This window comes from Octodon degus, unplaced genomic scaffold (genome assembly GCF_000260255.1).
Source record: "Octodon degus isolate 3935 unplaced genomic scaffold, OctDeg1.0 scaffold00042, whole genome shotgun sequence".
Taxonomy (NCBI): domain Eukaryota; kingdom Metazoa; phylum Chordata; class Mammalia; order Rodentia; family Octodontidae; genus Octodon; species Octodon degus.
The window spans coordinates 1,371,884-1,378,206 of NW_004524618.1; positions in this window are offsets into that span (position 1 = coordinate 1,371,884).

Consider the following 6,323-nt stretch of genomic DNA (forward strand, 5'->3'; position numbering starts at 1 on the left):
TATCACTGATTATTTGGTGATAGAAGACAGTTATTTGATGTCAGTAAACCTTTGGTTCTTTAAGTGTAGGGGTCAGGGAAGTAGCTCCGTGGCACAGTGCCTGCCTGGTAAGCACAAGGTCCTGATTTTAGTTCCCAATACCAAAAAAAGTCTGTTATGCTTCAGATATAATTTGAGCAATTTATCTGAATCACAGTAGGTTTTTTTTTTCTAATAAGAATTAAACAAGGGGGCTGGGGAGATGGCTCAGTGGAGTATGTGCTTCCCTGGCAAGCACAAAGGCCTGAGTTCAATCCCTGGTTCTGCAAAAAAAAAAAAAAAAAAAAAAAAAAAAAAAAAAGAGCCCTCAATCCAGACCGGAAACTTTGTGCCATAGGGGCCAGCAGACAGGGCAGAGCTTAGACTTACTAAGGGTGCATTTCTCCATTTTTTTCAGAACTGTGGGTGGAACCCAGGGCCTGGTGAGTGCTAAGAAAGTGTTGTAGCCCTGAGCTAGACTCCCAGCCCCTCTCGTTGCAGGCTAAAGAATCTTGATAAGCGACCAAGCTTTTCTGAAGCTTGCCTTCTTCATCAGTCAAAGAGAATCATAGCATCCTTCAGGAAGAATTACTGCCCTGGTTCAACAAAACAATAACACACTGTAGTGGACCCCCCCCCCCAAATCCCAGCATGCACTCTTAGTGGCCGCTACACCATCACGGAAAAGCTGGGCTAAGACGGAATAATAGCGCAGCTTCCAGCATCACGCAGGTCTGGGCTGGAGCCAGAACTCCGCATTTGGGTGACTCTCGCCACCCCCGCAGCGCCACTGTGGTTGCTGACTGAATAAAGCCTGGAAGCTTCCTGCAGTCCAGCTCACGCTAGAAAGGGGCGCTGTTGTTACTACTGAGCGCCATTAACTCCCAGGGAGGTCTTATCCCTGGGGACAGTCTCTTTGAGATCTGGTCCTTGGTGTCCCCAGAGATGAGCTAGGACAGCCAGCCTTGTGGGGAGGTAGCCGGGTAACTGGGGGCCTGCATAGGTCTGTAACGCCTGGCTTGTCTCTCCAGCACTGAGAAGGAATGAAAAGAAAGCAAGGGGGCGGGGGAGACGGCTCGGCAGAATAAGCGCTTCTCTGGCGAGCGCAAGGGTCTGAGTTCAATCCCCGGTTCTGCCAAAAAAAAAAGAGCAGAAAAGAAAGAAAACAAGGTTGGCTCTTAGTCCTGAAAGGCCTTTTCCAAAGATTTAATCCAGTCTCCTAAAAACTTTGTCACCTGAAGGTGACAAGAGCCACAGCCACAGGGTGACAAAGGAGTGTACACCACAGGAGCTGCCCTCAAGGGGAGAGGCTGCTGGGGCTCTGCAGTTAGACTCAGATGCAAATGCTGACCTGCTTACAAAACCACGACGACCCGGGCAGCTTATGTAGCTTCCGTAAGCCCAATTTGTCATCTGCAATTGGGATAAAGACAGCACCGGCCCTGAATGAGCAGTGTTTAGCACTGAAGAAAAGCAACAGGCCTTATCACCAGCGGCTCTGTTTGCTGCCACATCCCCAGCTGCACAGTGGCCTGTGACACACACCTGGCAACCCTCTGCGTCCTGCCAGAGGTTTCTTCAACAAGTGCTAATCTCCAGGGCGGTAGGCAAAACTCTTAAAAGGAGAGAGAGGCAATGGAAAGGGGAGGGGAGGGGAGGGAGGGGAGGGGGAGAGGAGAGAGGAAGGGAGGGAGGGGAAGGAGGGAGGGGGGGGGAGGGGAGGGGGGGGAGAGGGGGGGGGGGGGGGGGGGGGGGAGGGGAGGGGAGGGGAGGGGAGAGCAGGGGGGGGGAGGGAAGGGGAGGGGAGGGAGGGGAGGGGGAGAGGAGGGAGGGAGGGAGGGGAGGGAAGGGGGAGGAGAAACCAGAGAGGTGAGAGGTGTAGCGGATGCTTCAACTCTGCAGCCAGCTCCATCCACCCCTTCAGCAGGTGCTGGCCCTGGCCTGGCAGTGGCTTCAGGAAACCAGTGAGAGAAGCAGCCCATCAGAGGGCATGCAGGGTCCTTCTATGGACCTGGAACAGAGGCACAAAACACTCAGGCTGCCTGGGGAAGGGAACACCCCAGAAGACTCAGGAATGGGGACAGCAGAGCCTAGAAAATGGGCAGAGCACAGGCAGGAGCCAGAATAAGGTAGATGCTGGGTGGACAGACACACGCTTGTAGGAAGCTGAGGCAGGAGGACTCCAAATCTAGCTACAGTCTGGGCCGTTTAGGAATTTAGTGAGACCCTGTCTTAAAATAAAAAATAAAAAAGGGCTGGGTGTTAGCTCACTGCAGAGGCCCCAGGTTCAGTCCCCCACGCTGGGGGCAGGGATTGAGTAGGGGTTTCTAGTTTGCTTTTCCTTGCTGCGAGGAAAGCATGGAGCACGGGGCTCGTTATCCATGGAGCTGTCACTGAGCCCCGGCTGGCTCGAGCGATGGGTTAGGTGAGGTGGACTCGCAGTGGCCCCGACGGTGTGAACAGCTGCACCAAGGCCGGGCTGCGCATGCAGATTGCTAGTGTGCTGCCTGAGCCAGCAGCACTCTGTAGAGGTGTCCACACTCCGGCTCCTGCTCCCTTCTTTTCAGCCCAGGTAGCGGTTTGTAAGACTTCTGCTTTATAGATATGTTTGCCGGGTGCAGTGACACAGGCCTGCAGGCTTGGTTTCTCGCGAGCTGTGGGTGTGAGTTCAAAGCCCATCTGTGGACAGAGGCAGCAGAGCGAGACTCTACCAATCAATCAATCAATCAGTGCTCTTAGTCTTTATGCTTGGCTTTCCTCTGAAAATCTGAACAGATCCCATGTTTGATCTTAGCCTTTATGGATAAAGAAGGACAGATCTTTCCTCTCCTGTGCTTGGGACCTAGGGTTCATTGGAGTGTGTGTGTGTGTGTGTGTGTGTGTGTGTGTGTGTTACTGGGGACTGAACACAAGGCCTCTGCACCAATACTTGCCCATCCAATTTAGTTAGTTAGTTAGAGACAGGGTCTCACTGAGTTGCTACCTTGCCCTGTAGATGCCTGACCTGCAGTCCTCCTGCCTCAGCCTCGCAGAGTTCTGGGATTTCTGGCACATCCCACCAGCCAGTTTCAAGCTCTTGAAGGAATGCTATTTTTTTTTTTTTTTAAAGAATGCTAGTTTGGATGAAGAGAACATACCAAAAAGGAAAGAGCAATGGGCTCTTGGGCAGCAACATAAAGCAATGTTCTTCCTACAGTTGGCCTGAGGTGAACCATAAAAATGGTGCGCTGCTCTCTCGACCCAGGAAATCTCAGTGTCAGGCAGCTAGAGAGGACCGCATTTGGGTGTTCACAGTGAGAACACTATGATGCTTCCCAGACCACTGAGTGTGCGTACCTTAAGGGCCATCCTGTGTCTGAAAGATGTCACCCTACAGAAGCAATGTGTGCCCTTCCAGTGTCACCACGGCAGAGCTGGCAGGCACCCAGGCCAAGCAGTGGCATTGAACACTGTATTGGTTGCCAAAAAGAGGGCTGGATTTCTGCTGCACATGCTTGAAAATGCAGAAAGGAAAGAAAGAGAGAAAGAAAGGAGAAATACCTAGGATTTGATCTAATGAAGGATGCAAAAGACCTCTACACTGAAACCTACAATACTCTGAAAAAGGAGATTGGAGCAGATGGCAGAAAATGGCAAGATCCTTTGCTGTTGGGTAGGAAGAACCTGTAGAATAAAATGGTCATAAGTCCAAAACTGTTATACAGATTTAATGCAATTCCAATCAAAATTTCAATAGGATATTTCACAGAATTAGAGAAAACAATCCTAAAATTCGTTTGGAATCAGAAGACACCTAAAGTATCAAAGGCAATTCTGGGCAACAAAGGCAAGGCGGGGAACATCACAATCCCTGATTTGAAATTATATTATAAAGCTATGGTGATAAAAACAATGTGGGACCCCAGTTACACACACACACACACACACACCCCAAAAAACAAAAAACCGAACAGACAAACAAAAAACAGTGTGGCAACTGGGGAGATAGCTCAGTGGCATAGTGCCTTCCTGGCAAGTACAAGGTCCTCAGTTTGATCCCCAGAATCCTGGATGTACCATCCCAGACATGGTGGCACATGCCTGTAACCTCAGCATTAGAGAGACTGAGACAGGAGGATCACTATGAGTCCTAACTGCGTAGTAAGACCCTATATTAAAAAACAAAATTAAATTAAATTTAAAAAGTGTTTTACTGGCCAAAAAACCCCAAAAAACAGACCCAAAGACCAATGGAGCAAAGGTCCAGCCAGATAGCTCAGTAGACCAACGCATCTGCTTAGGCAGGCACAGCAACTGGGGTTCGGTCCCTGGCGTGCCATGCTGGCCCCCCAGGGTACAAGGAGATGTCAACGGAGAGCGGGTGTGGTGGCGCTACTGCAACCCCAGCTCTAGGGAGGCTGCAAACAGGAGGCGCACTATGAGTCCGATCTGCGCAGTGAGACCCTGTAGGCCCTGTACGAAAAATACATTTAAAAATTTAAAAAATAAAAAGAAAAGAAAAATCAATGGAACAGAGTAGATGATGCTAACTGAAGATGTCGCAGATCTTTTCAGGAAAATTGCAGTACTCTGAAGAAAGAGACCGTAGAGGGTTTCAAACAATGGAAAGACATATGTCCATTCTGTATCTGTGTATTCAAAGTGGTTGGGATGGATATATAGTTGCGTTCTCTTAATGAATAGAATGACTTGTTCTAATGGTGTTTGTAAGTAGTATCTCAGGTCCGCATCTTGTACAGCAATTAACCACTAAGAAGAATGTATGCAGTGTGTTAGTTATTGAAACTGTCCTACTGATTTGATTTGAAACTGTCTCATTGCTATCTGTTTATCAATAAAATTTTGAAAAAAAAAAAAAAGGAAAGATATTCCCTGCTTCTAGATAGGAAGAGCCAACATTGTGAAGATGGCCATACTCCCAAAATTGTTGTATAGATTGAATGCTATTCCTATCAGACTACCACCAACATACCTTCCAGACCTAGAGAAATTGTTCCTAATATTTATTTGGAACCAAAAAAGACCTAGAATAGCAAAGGCAGGGGCCGGGGAGATGGCTCAGTGGAAGAAGTGCTTCCCTGGCAAGCACAAAGGCCTGAGTTCAATCCCTGGTTCCGCAAAAAGAAAAAAATAGCAAAGGCAATCCTGGCCAACAAAGACAAAGCAGGAGGCATTACAATTCCTGACTTGAAACTACACTACAAAGCTACTGTAATAGGGGCTGGTGAGATGGCTCAGTGGTCTAAAGCACCCACTTAGAACAAGCTTAGCAAAGCACAGGGACCGCGGTTCAATCCCCCAGCACCACATGCCAGCCAGCCTCACCCCCAGGCAGGCTGAGCTGTCCACACACACACACACACACACACACACACTAAATAAATAAATAATAATTTAAAAAAAGAACTAAAGAACATTAGGGCCCCTAAATTTAAAGACCCAATCGAGAAATGGGCATCCGAGATGAACACACACTCCTCAGAGGACGAAATTAAAGAAGTGAACAAATATATGAAAAAATACTCCTCATCACTAGCCATCCATGAAATGCAAATTAAAACAACATTGAGGGGCCAGGGAGATGACTCAGTGGAGTAAGTGCTTCCCTGGCAAGCACAAGGGCCTGAGTTCAATCCCCAGTTCTGCCAAACAAGAAAAGCCAACATTGAGATACTATCTCACCCCAGAAAGAACGGCCATCATAAAGAAATCAACCAACAACAAATATTAGAGAGGCTGTTGGGAAAAAGGAACCCTTCTCCACTGCTAGTGGGAATGTAGACTGGTGCAACCATTATGGAAATCAGTGTGGAGACTCCTTAAAAAACTAGGACTGAAAATCCCATTCAAGCCTGCTATCGCCCTACTAGGAATTTTCCTGGAGGAACTGAAAGCATCATATCATAGTGATATATGCATACCTATGTTTATAGCAGCACAATTTGTGATAGCCAGATCTTAGAAACAACCAAGATGCCCGTCACATGTGGAATGGTTGAAAAAGATGTGGTACTTTTATATAATGGAGTATTACTCAGTTATAAAGAATGATGAACTTGAAGCCTTCATATATAAGTGAATGCCACTTGGAGATATTCTTATAAGTGAAATAAACCAGACCCACATGTGTAAATATTGTATTGTCTCCCTAGTATAAGAACTTAAAAGAGGAATTTTATACAGAAAGTTACAACACAAAAGGAATGCGAGAACTTGAGGATTGGACAATGAGGAGTGGGCAAGGAGAGAAGCTGGGAAACATGACAGGGGCAAAGCCATGCATTTGTACACACGAGATGGGTGGG